The following is a 16,344-nucleotide window of genomic DNA, read 5'->3' on the forward strand; positions in this document are numbered from 1 at the left end:
TGAAAGCTCAAGCGGTTGGAAGCCACACAGTCCTTCCATCATGATGCCATGAATCTACGCAGGTGCTGTGCTAACTTGCAAGCTCCATGAATCACTGTGTGTGAAGGATGATCCCTGCCAGAAATCCTGGCCCAGCACTCGAGCCTCAATGTTATGTCTCATTCTGACAGAAATTCGGCTTATTAACAGCCTAAGAAATACTAAAAAACTTAACTTCAGGATTGTAAGGATAGACTACACTAGAAATTAAAATTTCCCACCTTCCCTTCCATTTCTTTTTATTTGGAATAAAAATGTTTTTCTTTTTTTTTTTAAATGTTGTGAGTGCCCCCTTTCAAAGTGTTAGTTACCCCCAGCAAGATTTTCATAAAGGTGTGTGCTTTTGGAGCACGTTCAGGACACTGCCTTAAAATAAGCGAATGGCAGGTCATGCTTTCTGTCCGTGCAGGAATTACCTGGTGCCTGAGAGCGGGTGTGGACAAGCAACGGGTGGATCAAGGCACAGATGATAAAATATTTACAGTCAGAATCAGTTGTGTTGTTCCTTCGTTTTGGCAGGCTACTGTGATTATGAACCCTGGTCAGCCAATGCCCTTTCTGAAAGAGACGTGAGAAGCAGGGTTTCTTCATGCATCCATTAAAGAGCAAAGGTACGGTTATGACTTGTGGTCAAAAAGGGAGAGAGACGGCAGGAAATAGAAGAGCATAGAAAAGAGGAGAAGGAGGAAAAGAAGAATATGGAGGATGGAAATAAAAATATGAATCCCTAAGAAAACGTCCACTCTCCAGGCACGTGTTAAAATTGCATCCTATGAATAGTTCCTGAACGTTCAGAACGTTGCTCTTCCGGGAACAACCAGCTTCTAAGCTGTGTTCTGAGGTCCAAATTTTGATCCTGTATCCTTGCATGGCTCCTACTGTATATTTAATCTTATATGTATGTGTGACAGGTTTGAAAGAAAATAGGTCAACAGTACTTAAGATAAGTAATACTTTAATCAATTTTAACGTAACTTCTGATGGATAGTGACTGAGGATAACATACTACCTTCACTAATTCCATTTAAAGTAGCAGAAACATAAAAAAATCGCATTGTATAAATTGCTTGGGGGACACAAATTATCTGTTTTATATTCCCATAGAAGCTATAATATCCAGCAGGATACTGTTAAGGACATGCAATAATTTCAGTATCTACTATGATTATTATTGATATACAATGTACATGTAAATTCAGCCTTCTTCAGTTCTATCCAGAGGAATCATTAACGTGTAATGGATCTGATGACACAGAAGACCCTAATGATAAGTTGTTACTGGACTTTTACTCATTTTATGCTTAATAGATTTTTACTTAAAAGAGATATCCACTCATCTACTGCCTTCAAAAGGTGTTCACGTATGGTTGAGGGCAAAGCATGCAAAGTGCAGTTGTTGGAAACCCTATATTAAAAAATTCAAAATTAGTATCATTATAGTGTTTCAAAAATAGAAAAAGCACGTTATTTTTTAATGCAGAACATCCCATACAAGACACAAGCAGTAAAAATGACCTGGATTTTTTGGTAGAAACACCAATATTACCAGTAAGAATATTACAACCAAATCTCTAGCAGGTACCTCTCAGAGTAGCTCCGCTGATGTCTGTAGCACTATGTCATTTTATACAGGCTTGACATGAAGAAAACAATGGCTTGACTGCATATTTGAGCTTAGGACCTTTCTTGGAAGAGTGAAACTCTAGGGGAAAAAAGAAAGTCATTATCTTAAGGTGTTAGAAGAATATGAGTGGTACCAGGCAGTGAAGAGTTGACATTTGACAGGAAATGCTAGACACACAGATGCTGGAAGAAGAGCATGGTGCAGTCTTGGACAAAGAAGTAGGGGAAGCTCAGGTTAGAGTACAGAGGAATCTTTAGCTCTCTGTAGGGTGTAACATAACACACAATCTTGTAGTAAAGTAACACGACCTTGTAATGTTTAGATGAATCTATAGGGGCTGACAAACTGTATGAATTCTTACTTGTTGATCAAAAGGTCAGGCACCATCTAACTCTTAAATCAGGTGGTAAATAATCATCAAACCTGATACAAACAGTGATCTCAAGCTATGATGGAGAAAAAAATGACTTTTGGGAAAGGGAGCTATACAGAGGTGCTGTGAGACACGCCAGGCAGGAAGGTCTCCTTTCCCAGCACCTTTCTTGAAGTCCCTTCCAGCCACCACTCCCAGGGACCGGCTGCTTGAAGTGTCATGCTCAGGGCTCTCCTTGTCCTCTTTTAGTGTCATCTCGGAGGGATTCACGATGTGAGTGCCCCTCAGGCCACCCTGGCAGCTGCTCCAGGAGACAGCTGTTGGATTTTCCTTGTCTCTTCAAGAAGTCACCCAAAACTATTCTGAGTTCTCTGGTCACTGAGGGGTAGGGGGCAAATGGGAAGGCAAATCAGAACATGCAACACAGAGCATGTAAAAGCTTTATAAGGCAAATAAGTTTACTTTAAGGTGTTCTTCAGTGAAGTCCTCGATATCTTATTGCCACAAGGCTGTTCACCGTCCATTTCAGTTAGGCTGGAGCACAGCTGCTTCCCTTTGGGATTGGGACACCTTGGGAAACCAGGTAATCCCAGAGCTGCTATTGCATATTCACTTCTGAACTGGTAGTATCCCACTGGACTAGAGTGCAGCTGCAGAGACTCAGACCCAGAGGTGTACCAGGCTTGTGATAAGCAGTGCATGGAGGAACAGGGTTTTGGAGATTATGGCAAAGTAGTGCAACCCCAGTGGAAAACCGCCTTCCATTTCTTTTCTTACTAACCACAGATCTGGCCTAGATCAGTCCCTCTGATTTGGCAAACACTTTCCAAAATCATGGAAAGAGATGGTCTTTGCCCTAAGGTGGTCACGCTGCCCAAACTTGTTCTGCAGGTAGAGGGTTGTGGGGCAAGAGTCTACACAGAGGCACAGCACTGGCCCACTGTCAGGGCTCCAGTTTGTCCCTGCTCGAATCATTTAGGACAACAACTTCGGTGCGAAACCCTTCTCTTGTGGCAACAGAGGCTTTGCCATTCATTCAGAGCAGTAAGGAGGGAAGGGAAAGAAAGTTTCACCTCCAGCACAGACAGTGCCCCAAGTAGCCCTTGAAGATTCAGGTAGCATGTGCTTAAATGGGATCTTTTTAAAGAAAATGCTTTGCTTTAATGAAATAACCGTTTCATTCGCAGGTGAGGACGGTTAGTGCAGGATGGGACTGCTGTGGCATTTTGTTGTGACACTTTCCTCACTCTCTATTCCAAACAAGGTATGCTGTACTGCAAGGTAAAATATAAATTGTACGTAAATTTTAAAAACTCTTTGCCCAGCTTTCTTTTGGTCTGCTTTTTACAACATTTAACAGTCATATTTGTGTTCCCTCATGTGCATGAGAGTGATGTCTGACTTTTGAAATTAAAACACAGAGCTTTATGGAGGCAAAACTTTTACATTAATTATTATAAATTGTGATGTTTTAAAGCAAAAGAGAATAATTATGTAAAGCTCAACTAACAGTTTAAAATTTTTGATCAGGGTCTGTTTCAAAGAACTGTTTAAATCCCTGTATATAGTGCAAAAAAGTGTAGAAGAGCCCTGATGTATTTTTTGTCTTTTGTTCCTATTAATAGATAGCTCTGTACAGCAACTTTCCCTTAGCAAGGTCTTTTTCTGCACTTGACTAACGTTGACTGACTCAGTGCAATGGCTCATGTGCTTATAGTCACTCAGGTGCTTTAGCACTTCACTTAATCAGTGCCTAGGGCAACGAGGATGAAGAGAAATCTACTGCCCCAGAGGGACCAGTCTCTTTTCTGTGACAAAGGCAGAAAATTTCCGTAGACGGCTGAGAAAAAAACACATGTAAGGATCGCTGTAATCAGGATATCTTCAGAAACTTTATCTCTTTTGGCCTAGAAATGGCTATAAAAGGGCTACAGATGCATCTTGGACATGCTAGTGTTAGGGCCACAGGACTAGTCCATCCAGACGCAGCATGTGTGCAGGACGCCTGTGGTGGGAAAACCACAGCCTCATGCAATATCCAGGAGAACATGTATTTCCCAGCGTCCTTCCCTTCAGTTGGACTTTGAGGTTTTAAGCTCTTCATCAGTTTTATAAAATGTGGAGCTCATCGTTTGACTTCTCATCCTTTACTCCCCTTTGTCAGGAAGGGACTGACCTTCCACTTTACCTATCTTCTAACCTTCCCTGCAAGAGCATAAGTGGATTTGATGCATATCATCAATGGCTTATCTGTGGTGTAGTCCAGAGACAGCTCTGGGTAGAGCCTGTACACAGCTGGGAGCACGAGGTCCCTGCCTAGAAGCGATGCTCCATTTTGGAGCACCACTTGTTGTATCTTCTGTTCTAGAGAGTTCCCAGCAACCTGAAAATGGGAGATTGTTTTCATGTGAGGCAAGATTCATCACTAAATTCAGCCAAACAGACCCACACACATTACCGCTTCCCTGTATATTACTACTGGTGCAAGGCCCTGTTAGGTGTTTTGTAACTAATCCGTACAACCATTTCATCTTTACAGTGTTTTCAGTTTAAGGCTGGTGATAAGTGTGCATGATGGTCTGCAAGAAATTGTAAAGCCCTGTGCAACATGTGGGCACTGCTGATGTACAGGTGAGATGGATGGAAAGATAAAAGCTACTTCGTTATCAAGATGTTCCTTTTAAAATGATTTTTCTAGATTTAGGTTAGTCCCATCTAGAAAAGAATAATTTCCTCCTGACAGTTAATCTGCTGTTAAAAATAGCATTGCAAAAATACTGTTTATAGTATTGACTGGCAGTGACAGCTCTTAAGGAGTTCAAGTAATATAATTAATAAGAAGGTGATGAATTAACCCCCTTTTAATTCAGTGGAGTTATCTCAAAGATAACTTTGACTCTAGTTCTTGTGTTCGTTTGACCCTTTAGAATCGTTTTTAACTATCAGAGAACCATGTCTTTAGAGCAAGTGTTTTTTAAAAATCAAATGAGGGAAAGCTTTGGTATGAGGTTTTTATACGTAACTGTTTCTTTCTTGGACATGAAACAACCCCATTCAAAGTATCAGGTTTCCATTTATGAACTTATGTATTTTACCAACTTATGAAATTAAGTTTTTTTTGGTGTAAATGATAGTTTCAGCAAAGTTCAGTGATACCGTATGTGTCCCACCACCCCATCCTCACCCCCACGCTGGTCTGCAGGCTTTGAGGCTGCTGTTTTAGTTGAAGGTAAGCTAAGAACCTTTTTCATTTGATCTTTTTATTCCACATCCACAAAAGAAAATGCTAGGACGTTGCTACTGATTTTTTCCCCCCAATATGTGGTCATTATAAGCGAAAAAGGAGCTCACACTTCTACCTCTTAATTGGGCATTTAGCAGGACAATGTTTGAAAGCAATTAATGGGAAAAACATTTTTGTCCTGTTTTATCAATTGGTCTCCAAGAAAAATGCTGTCCAAAGTAACTATTATGTGCAAGCCAGGAAACTGTTGTCCTTTTCAGTTTTTCCCATGTCACAATTTATTCATTTAATTCAGTTCTCCAAAATTACTGCAGTGCCAATTATCTCTCTCTGTGTAGAAAATGAGTTTGGCCTACTTCAGCTTTTCCTTCATTTTATGCCTGTTTTCTGCTATTCTTCAATGAGTGAGTAATGTGCGATGTGAAAAAAGGGAGGATCTTCAAAAATATGTGAAGTGTCTAGAGTGGCTTTTTGGTACCTGTGAAGAGGCCCCTTGAAGAAGCTTAAAGGACAATAGAATATTGCGGCTAGCAGTGGTTTATTTTGTCCACATGACTCATTTCACACGCACCCAGGCAACTGATGAATGGAGGATTAACACAAGTTTTCACCTTATTGAAATGAGTGATTCAAAGCAAACAAATAGGACTAACTAGTTTGGAATATGAAATTAAAGTTTCTCCGAGTCCTTTTGTTATGCATCACTTTCAAACTTAATTAGAAATATGATGCCTCTGGAATTGCTTTTAACCAACTTTGTTAAACAACAGTAGTTTAATGTTTGTTATTGTCACACAATCCGCTTGTCTCCAGCCTAAAGAAAGACTCCCAGGGACTGTGCAAACACATTAACAAAAAGTTGTTTTAAAACAAAATTAAAAAATACCACATAAATACATATATTCACTCTTTCTTTGTGCATGTTTATATAGACTTACACGAAGAAAGAGCATTAGATGCAATTTTTATTGTTAGCTGCATTATATATATACCTATAAATGTTTATAGTTGGGTAGGTAGCACTGTATGAAAAGTGCTGTAGATGCTATCTTTATGCTAACTTGTGCGACTCATTCGACTCCTTAAGCTTTGAATTATCTTCTGAACAGGTTGTGGTTACCCATGAACACCATTCACCCTCCGTGACTTTACATGGTGCTAAGTCACAACACCCTGCGGTCGTACGAGTCATAAGCTCCCAGTTCACAATTTTCACAACTTCCCTTAGGGATGGTTCAGCATCTTTTCGTGGTGTAGTCAATGTTCAGGGCACACAAGTGCTTTCAAACCAGGATGCCTTCTCATATTCCTTTTAAGAATGCAACAAGCTGATATTAACCCCCTTTCTGGGGAGCAGAGAGCCAAACACACCTAGCTGGCTGTACAGTTAATGGGTCATATGCCTTTTTTCCCTGTGTTTTGGGATGATGCTGTAATGTTCTCCAGTGCCTCTCTAACGTACTGGAAGCTCCCTGCAGCTGAGTAGTTCAATCGGCGGCTTCTGTGGAAGAGCTCCATTAAACCCTGCATGCAGCATTGCACAAAAGCTTTGGGATGCTGTTGAATCATGACTTCTGACATTAAACTTTAAGATTATGAATGTGACACTCTATAAGGAACTTCTGCAGAAGTGTTCTGAATTAAACCCAAGAATTTTGCTTTGGTGAGTGGCAGTAAAAGGGAGAAAAAGGGATAGTTGAATTCACCACCTAACCTGGGGCTAATCCTTTCTGAAGACTTGTATGTGTGTGAGGTGGAGGGGGACTAGAGGCTGAATTTTGTTTCTGTTTCCCACGTGACCAGGAACACTATGGGACAGCTCTAGTGAGACCCATCTTTGTCATGGCATTGTTACTCCTGGCTGCAGAGGGATGGCAGGGGTGTCATGCAGCACAGAGGGATACTGTGACCACAGGGTGACCGAGACAAGTTGGGATATGGGATGACCTGTTAGCATTTCCACTGAAAATAGCAAATGTTGGCCATATACTGACATTTATTGCTGGTTTGTGAGAGAGGTTTTGATTTGGCTCGGCATCTAGTCACTGCTCAGTAAGGCAGGCAGGAGCTGTGGCAAATTCAACTGCCAAAGTTTAATGAGTGTCCACTGAACACATCCAGACTTTAATTTTTCCTTCCCCAGAGTCTTTCACCTTCATTGCTTGGAGCATTTTCACAGATGTACAGGGCTTTCCCATAAATCAGTCTCTTCTGACAGTTTTAAAAGCCTCAACTGGGGCATGGAAATGTGAGAGCTCAGCATAAAGTCTATGGGTATTTTCTTTGCAAAGTGGAAAGGATAATTTATGAATTTTGCTTCTCTCAACCTTAAAAAGCAATTAATTTTTGTTGTTGTTGTTGTTCAAACTTTAGAAAGGATTTCAACTGAGGCAGGCTTTTGGTATGGAAAACCTCACAACTCTCATTGTAGCAAGTGACTGAGTTTGGGTTCTGTACAGAAGCACGGAAAACTCCTGGTAAACAGAAAGTTTACCAAAAATAAAATTCTAGCTTTCTGGGAAATTTAATGATTTTCAATTTTGCTTTGGTTAAAAGATTTTAAAAATTGGTTTGATTCTGGAGCCCCACATACAAATTTGAAATATTTAATAGAAAATAATTCCCAAGGCTTGCTTCATTTGGAGGAGAGAAATGATTTTTGACCATGTCAAAGAGATGAGCACATTTAACAAAGAAAATTGTATACACATTATGCTGAACAGTATTTCACTGTAATACTAAAGCAAAATAAGAATCAAGACAATTTTTTCTCTCGTCAAACAAAAAAGCCAAATTTTTCATTGTGAAATATTTAATTTTAGAATTATTGCCCAAACTGTGTGTCTGGCCCAGGAAGAGAAAAGTTATGTTTTGATGATGGAAGAGCTGACATTCAAGCAAGTGCTGCTGACTGCAAACCCTGGAAGCAGCCTGGAAGCAAACCGAGAAGTGGGTGGATGCTATTGGCCTGTCCCTGCTCCCCGGTGCTGTGGTCCTCCTGGAAGCCTGGGCTCAGCGCTGTCGGGGCGATGCTCAGTTTGTCCTGCTGAAAGGCAGAGCTCTCAGGCCTTGCTCCCTCTTCTCTCCATGCCAATGGAAAGACTTTGGTTTGTTTCGGTAGGGATGAGCTGGATGCTGTTACCTACTGCTGCTTGTCATGCTGAGAGGAACACTGCATCCCCATGAGAGCCTCCAAAACGTCTGGTCCTTTAAGAAAAAAGAAGCCATTCCTACACATGCAGGAGCAACTCTGCCAAGTGATGTGGCTAGTTTATATTGCTAAGATGTGCCGCGAACACCTCAATTTTGACACTACTAAAGGTCATCATCTAACCCACGAATGCCCTTTCTGTACTAATCATTCCCAACATTGGACAGCATGACGTATGGCCCGTTCGGGCCGGATCTGGAACAGATGTGTATTTCACTCTGAGAACTCTTGATAAGGTCAGAAACTGGCATTTATTGTTTCGGGAAATAATTCTATAATGGAAACGAGTCCTCTACTGCAGATAGTAATGAAGTAACTGTATAATTCAGCGCAGTGTAATCACCAGACTTTTAGATTTTATGTGTGTCTGATCTTTGATTTGTTATGAGAAAACCCATGGAACTGGTTAAGAATTGAGAATTCATGTAAGATCAAGCAGCAGCAGCACAGAGTTTCTCTGGATTTTATCCCAGATCTCATATGAAAAGCAAGGTTCAGAGCACAGTCACAGACATCAAACCAACATGCCAAGGTTCTCTCGGAGCTTGCCGAGACCCTTTGAACTCTTTCACCTCATACAGTTTTGCATTTCCACAAAATTCAGAGTTAACAGGTGTGAATCATCTCCCATCTGGGGATTGCCATCACTGAAAAATTAATCTAGGTAACCACTAGAGTCGGCAAGGAGAGCAGCCTTTATAGTTCAAGGAGAAACGCAGGGTGCGTATCAGAACTGGTATCACCACAGCCTACACTGAAACCAAGATTGCCAGTCTCAGGGTGAAGCAAACAACATTGACGGTCTTTGCTGGATCAATTCTAAATGTTTCCGTGCTGTAAAAATATCTCATCCAGCCAAGATTTTGACATGCAAAGTCAGTCGTTTAATCTTCAATCAGATCTTGGACTGGAAGAATTCTATGAAACATTGGTATTGCATTTAGCGTCATGAAGGATGTGACAAAGGCAATGCTACCTGGACTATGAAGAAATGATGTTAATGTTCTTTTCAACAATAGAGACTAATTTCTAACATGACAAGCATAAGAAAGGGTTCCCATATTCATTCGTGCTCGTTGGAGCTCTTCCACCTGAAGATGATCATCTGCATACCTACAAGCATCAGGAAAATCCATGTGTAAGAAGCACCTAATGTAAGCCATCTTGTATTTTAACTCTGACAGCAAGTATTTTTACACTTCTCCCCGCGCAGCACACTAGATCTTTCTTTCATACCAATCCCATGCAATTCTGAAACCCAAGGATAATTTTTTTCTGCCTTTTTTCTAGGGAGGAAGGCAGCTTCCCTGGCACCTGACCAATGGGAAAGGTGAGTTTGCTGAAATATGCAGAAATTTGTACTGTCCCCAGAAACTCTGCGCCCCCTCTCCAGGTGGGACACCTTTGCTGAGGCAGTTATACCGCGGGCAGCCCAGCTGCACGCTGGCACAGCTGTTGTCTCCAGACACGGCTTCTAGGCACCCTGTCGAAAACATGTTTCTGTGACAAGGTACAGATGTCACAGAACATATCGTCAGAAAATATTACCTTTCTTTTGTGTTTGAGTAGGAATGACGCAGGTGTTTTGAAAGAGAACTAAAATACATGAGGGTGGCAGCTTTCAAACCTCATGAAAACATGATGGGGACTATGACCTGAGAGACTATCGTGTGGTTCCTCCAGAACTGCCATCGACGGGTCTTCCGCACAGCTCTTGTCAGAGTCCGTTTCACAAGCCAGTAACACGGAGTTTCCAGCCCACCTTCCTTCACTTTGCAAACTTGTTTTTATTTTTATTTTTCCTCTGTCCTTTGGTTTTAAATTTTTCAACTTTCACAAGGGTGATGGTGTTAATCTTAAGAAGCAACAGTGCAAGAGAGAACCAGGCTGGAAGCACACAGTAAGATCAGTAGTCATGGGTGCCCAAAACTGTAAGCGAATATAAAATATAAAATAACAATTGTCCTCTTACCACCTCAAGAGTTTTATATTATCAATCCCGGTATCCAGACCAGAATGAGCTCTACACAGTACCGGTTAGGAGAAGAAAATAAAAAATGAAAATAAAAATGAAAAAGAGAAACGATATTATTTTCCACTTAACACACTGATGTGGCAGCGTTGTTAGCGAACTCATCTTTATTCATTCCTCTCCCTCACTCCATTAACTCACAAATCCCAGGGAAGTCACCACCCCATCACACTCCTTTGAAACCTTCAAGGAATGCACGTGTAAACAGCACTGACCAATCCAAGCAGTCACACCATGCCCGGTTTATTGTCTCCTGCCGTGCCACTGGATGCTGCACCGGGTCCCGCGGCCTGTCCAGAACCGCTGTAGAGCGCTGCTGTGGGCTCTGAACCAGCTGCTGCATTGCAGACCGGGAATGACAGCTCATCAGGAGGGAGTTAACGTGATTCCTCTCTCTGTAATTTGTAAAGTGCTTTGGGGTTCCACTCGGTGAAGTCTGCTATCTAAATGTGTTATTGCTACATCTTAAAGGTTACACAGCGGAGCACTGCTGGGTCCCAGTGCTTCTGATTTTTCTGACGCTTCTCGGGGAAGGACATCTGTGAACGCCTGGCTATGTCTAAAGACTGAAAATGGGGGGAAAGGGGTCGTTTGGCTGGTGAGAGGGATGCCACGTGCCCCACTGATGGCAACGTGTGGAAGGTCCACGCAGGCCACAGGGTCACCTAAGGGAGAAAATTAAGGAGAGTTTTGTTTGCCCAGAGGGAGAAAGCAGACAGCTCTGGTTTATTGAAGGCTGGAGCCACGATTCACCTAAATCCTGAATCTTCACGGATGCCTTCTCCGGCTCTGCCGAGCAGCCCCGACTCGTAATCATCTCCCCCCCGCTGCAGTCCCCCCCCTAGTCCAAATTGAGAAGGGGCTGAGAATTTGTCTCGCCCGAGCCCTCGCCAGGGCCACGAGTGTCAGCTGCTCTGTCTGATGACTGGCGCGCTGATTATGCACCTATCCAGACACATGGAAACTCCACAGGGAAAAGCTCCCCAATACACACACATTTGTAATCTCTTGTGAATAGAGTCCTAAGTGCCCATTAACTATTGCTCAATTACACGGGAACTCTGCAGAAGTAAATATGGCATGCACATGAATATCAATTAAAGCCATTATGATCAGTGTGGTCGTGAGTCAGGAGGGAAATGTGCATAATCTTGACAGAATAACGAAGACACGCTTCATTTTACTCGTGTGGATTGGAATAGTATGTTAAGCTAATAAAAGCTTTTGCATTTTTAAAAATAGTTTAACAAGCCCGGAATAGTTTCGAATGATAGCCGTCTGTGATTTCAGTTGTTAAACTTAGCTTTGAAGTTCTTTTTTAAAAGACAGAGGGAAAAACCTCTGCTGCTGAGCCTGTAATTTCTCAATTTCCCTTTCCTCCTTCGATTGTTCAGCGTTCATAATAGCCCTAACCTACCTAACACCACACAGGTATAACCAGCAATCAGATACTTGCACAGAAAAAAGGTTAATAGCCAAAAGACCAGACACAAATGCAGAGCACGGGACTGGCAAACCATTTCGGCTGAAAGCAAAGGAGCTCTTACACTCTGGCAGCTGAGCATCTGCGCTGGGGGATCTTATCCTGCACCCTCCTACCCACCTACCGTCTGAGCAGGGGTAAATCCCAAGCTGAGACCATTAGCTCTAGCCTAAGTGCAAGGTGTAAGAGAGTGGCGCTGGGTAGCAATGAAGGCTTTATACTGATGGATGTCGTCACTGCCGTGGATGTTTGCCTCGGGAGGACAAGGACAACTGATGTACGAGTACACCTGGGGCAGGCTGAGTCCAACAGCATTTATAGCACTGCCCCAACGACACTTTACTTACCAATGGTTGTGGCCTCATTTCCACCCTGATGGAAACTTCAATGCAGTTTTGCAAACTTCCCATATAATTTTCTTTTGCTGAGCCAAGCTATCCTAGCATCCTTGTCCAGGAGTGACTGAATTTTGGACAGCTGTTGTCTAGCAGAGGATGATATAGGCTCCTCGAGCCAAAATGTGGGGTCCTGTCTGTCGTCTCTCTTCTCTTAGACCATTCTCCAAGGGGCCTAAATGCAACTTTGGCAACACACGTGCTTATAGCTTGAAGTGCATTCATTCTGGCTTAAACTCATGATGAAATTTTCATTATTTTGAAATCAGCTGTGATGCCTCGTGAGCTAAAAAGGACACATAGGCTGCATCTGTGGGGGCAAACTGGACACGGCCAATGAAGCCAGGCACTGACCACCCACACTGTTATTTGATGTCTGGACATGACCGGGGATTAGCCTGGTTTAGAAGCCCTTCCTGGTGGACCTGGAGGGTTTTGCTCTGTGGATCAGAGTTACTCTCCGAACTCCAGTTTGTTTTATTTACAAAGATGTAGCTGTAGCCAATATCTATATTCTTACACAAACGAGGAGCAGGGCAGGGATTCAAGCACTCTCCTGCTGTGGTCCATGCCGTTTAATTATTGGTAACTTTCCTGGCACATGATGCCCAGACACAGTGCAGGGAACAGCACTAGCCAGGGACTGTTCCCAGTAGGCAGGATGGGAAAAGGAGGATGTAGCCACATGGTTACAAGCCTTGCCTTGCCACTTGCCATCAGGGCAAAGAACAGGCCCTGGCCCATTTTATGTACTAGGACAGATGTAGCCATAGAGACTGGAATGTTTGTACTGCCTTTAATTAAATGGAAATTGTGTTTCATGGCAGTTCTCACAACAGTCTAAATCTGTGGGATCAGGGTGATGTCTGACCACTGGAGTCAGAGACTGGTATGTAGAATGAAAATATACGTTGATGCATCTGTGTCAGGAAGGCAGGTAATTACACTGGATGCAGTACAAGTGGGCTGACGGACAACATTGTATTAAATAAAGCAAACAGTCTAGTTTCTGAGTGTAATGCAAACTCGAGCTTGCGATAGTTTCTAAAAAAAAAAATTGGGACAGTCCTGGGGGACTTCTTCAGAATTATTGTACTAGAAAAATACTTAAACATTTTAATATAATTATTTTAATTTTGATATAGTTGAGGTAACAGCTGGAAGATTTTAGAGCTGTGGGTACATTTAGATTATCTACCAATTTGCAGCAATGCATACAGTTACATCTACAGATAAAAAGAAAGTTATATAGTTCAGCAAATACAGCCAAAAAAAGGAAACATGAATAAGTAAATATTTTGAAATCTGAACAAATGTCAGCTGGCCAAAAAAATGAAAGTATGGCTATGCACGATGGCATACTGAGGAACAATTATTTCAGCCCAAACCTCAGTCTGTGTTTGCAGAAATATATTTTTACATAAAAGGACTAGAGTAAGATGCATCCATTGATAGTCTTTGCTAAGCAATATGCTTTGTGTCCTTTGTTAGGGTTGTATGCCACAGACAGGGCTACGTACACCAAGCTCTAAGTCTTCAGCACAGGCTTTTCAGGATAAATATTAAGCAATTACAGTACTCAGATTTCTTAGCTGGATTGGGGCCTCATTGTCTGCAAACCAAAACTTCTCAGTAGCAATTTTTAACAAACTTGTACCGTCCTGTTCTTTAAGTGCCCAGGGGAGCCACTGGGGTCTATCACTAGTTGCCATCTTAGGAAGGGGTGGACCTGAGATCCTGAGAACATCTAGCAAGGAGGTGCAGAGCTTTGGCTTTCACTGGTTTTACCTGACTTTGGGGGTTAAACCATTCAAACTTTCAGTCTCATTTATCTGATCAATAAAACATTCATAATGTCCCCCTTCCAGGAAAGGGTTAAATTTAATTAGTTAATATTGAAAAGCACTTTGGAGATGAAAAGTGCTTGGCTGTGTAAGTGCTGACTATTAGCCATTATTAGGTCCTTTCTTGGTTTTCATACGTTAGCCCATCTAAAAGGCAACTCAAAAACTTGTTCGTTATGGGCAGGCGTGTGCCAATTTAAACCAGCCAATTCAAAGTACATTTAACAAGTAGGACTGGTATATTTTTAACGGCCCATAGCAGGTTTGTGGCAAAAGGGGCAGAAAGTTAATTTTTGTCTCTGCTTCTTTAAATTAATAGGATGTAATTTGCGGTGAGGGACAAAGTTTCCTAAGGAAATCATTGTGTTGGCAAGGCTGGTTAAATAAAGCGTCCTACACGAGCTAGGTAATAAATAAAAACCCTGCCTTCACAAGGCTTTGTCATTGTCTGGAAAGCAGAGAGAGAGAGAGAGAGAGAGAGAGAGGGAGAGAGAGAGAGGGAGACTAAAATAATTAAAGGTGCTTATTCTAGTGTAGTAGCTCAGTAAATGAAGTATGCTTGGATTTTCCCTTCACAGGAGCTAAATCTGTGACCTTCTGTACCAGAGGAAAGAGTCTTTTGTGTTCTGAGCTCTAATAGCCTTACCACAGTTTCATTCCTACCCGGGCCCATGAAACACTTGTTATATTTATTTTCATTACTTCCATTCTTTCTCTTTTGCAACGAAGCGTTAGTTCAAACTTTGAGGAAGGAGTAGATTGGTTTTGTTTTTTTTTTTACCTTGATGGGTTGTATGCCTTTATATCTTTGGTTTATCTCCTGTGTTTCAGAATGTTTCTTTTACCTTGTGGAATACTGTTAGAAGTCTCTGTACAAAAGCAAAAGCTGTGGTTGCTATAGCAATAACCAATCTGATGAAGCTGTGACCTAAATCATGACTGAGAAAAATAGTACCTTTTCTATATCACTGCAGTTACTGCTTCCTTGGATTATGCTACCGTTATGCGGGATTTATTGCCTAAAATGAACTCTTTGGCTCCAGGATACAAGAAAAAGTAAAGTGATACTTCTGTAACTATAGAGTTGGGCTGAAATTTATAGGTGAAAAGGACTTCTGCTCTTGGTAGCGCACGTGCAGCTAGACCTTAGTGCAGCACAATCTATTTCTTGAAAATCCAGGGAGCTTTGACTGCTGGAAGATACTTAAATCATCATAATGTACAGCTCAGATTTATTGAGCGTTGCAGAACCAGCAACTTGCCCAACTTCCCGAAGTCTTTACTTCTGCCATGACATAGAGTCATTGAGTAGGAAAGGAGGGAAACATTCTCTAGGAGCAGTTGCTTCCTTGCTTGCTGAAAATCTGGTGTGGAAATTGGTGCAGGCATCCAAAGACCATTACCTAAAATGCAAAATTGGTGTTTTTTTATTGGCTCTGACTATTAACGAATGCCTCACCTGTAGAAGTTACATATGAGGTAATTTCTGCACATGCTTTACATTCTTAACCAATAAGGGAGTGTAACATGGTAGCTAATATCATGAAGGATAGGATGCCATGGGATTTATCCTATTGGGCTTCTGAAAATTAGGCTTTGAATCTATGCTTATCATCTAGGTTCCCTCTATAGTCAATGAGGAGTGTGGGGGGAGAGGTATATATTTTTCCTCTCCTAAAATAGGCATTTGGGATAGATGGGGTGAAAGTTTAGAAGAGCATCTCTGTCCCTCTGTGGACTGCAGAGGGGGCTTTGACGGCTTGCTTAGGGCAAACCCCTGTGGCTGCAGTTACATGAGCTGAACCCCATTCATACTAAAGGTGTTATGCAGCAAATCTAGTACGGATAACCATTGCTGTTGTAACAACGTGATGGGAGAGTAGTGGTCAGATCTTCAACTTTAACAGCAGTAGCTTGCCCTGAGCTCTACCAGAATCGAGAGTAAGAAATGACTGAGCTGCAGGAAGGTGGGAGTCGAGGCAATATCGAAATTACTTGTATTGGAGAGGATGGGGAGTGGGAAGTTGGCAGAGTTAACTAAATCAGCTTCGCTGGAACAGCAGACGCAGGTTGGCAATTGTGACTGCATTTAGCCTGAC

This window comes from Rissa tridactyla, chromosome 2 (assembly GCF_028500815.1).
Source record: "Rissa tridactyla isolate bRisTri1 chromosome 2, bRisTri1.patW.cur.20221130, whole genome shotgun sequence".
NCBI classification, from domain to species: domain Eukaryota; kingdom Metazoa; phylum Chordata; class Aves; order Charadriiformes; family Laridae; genus Rissa; species Rissa tridactyla.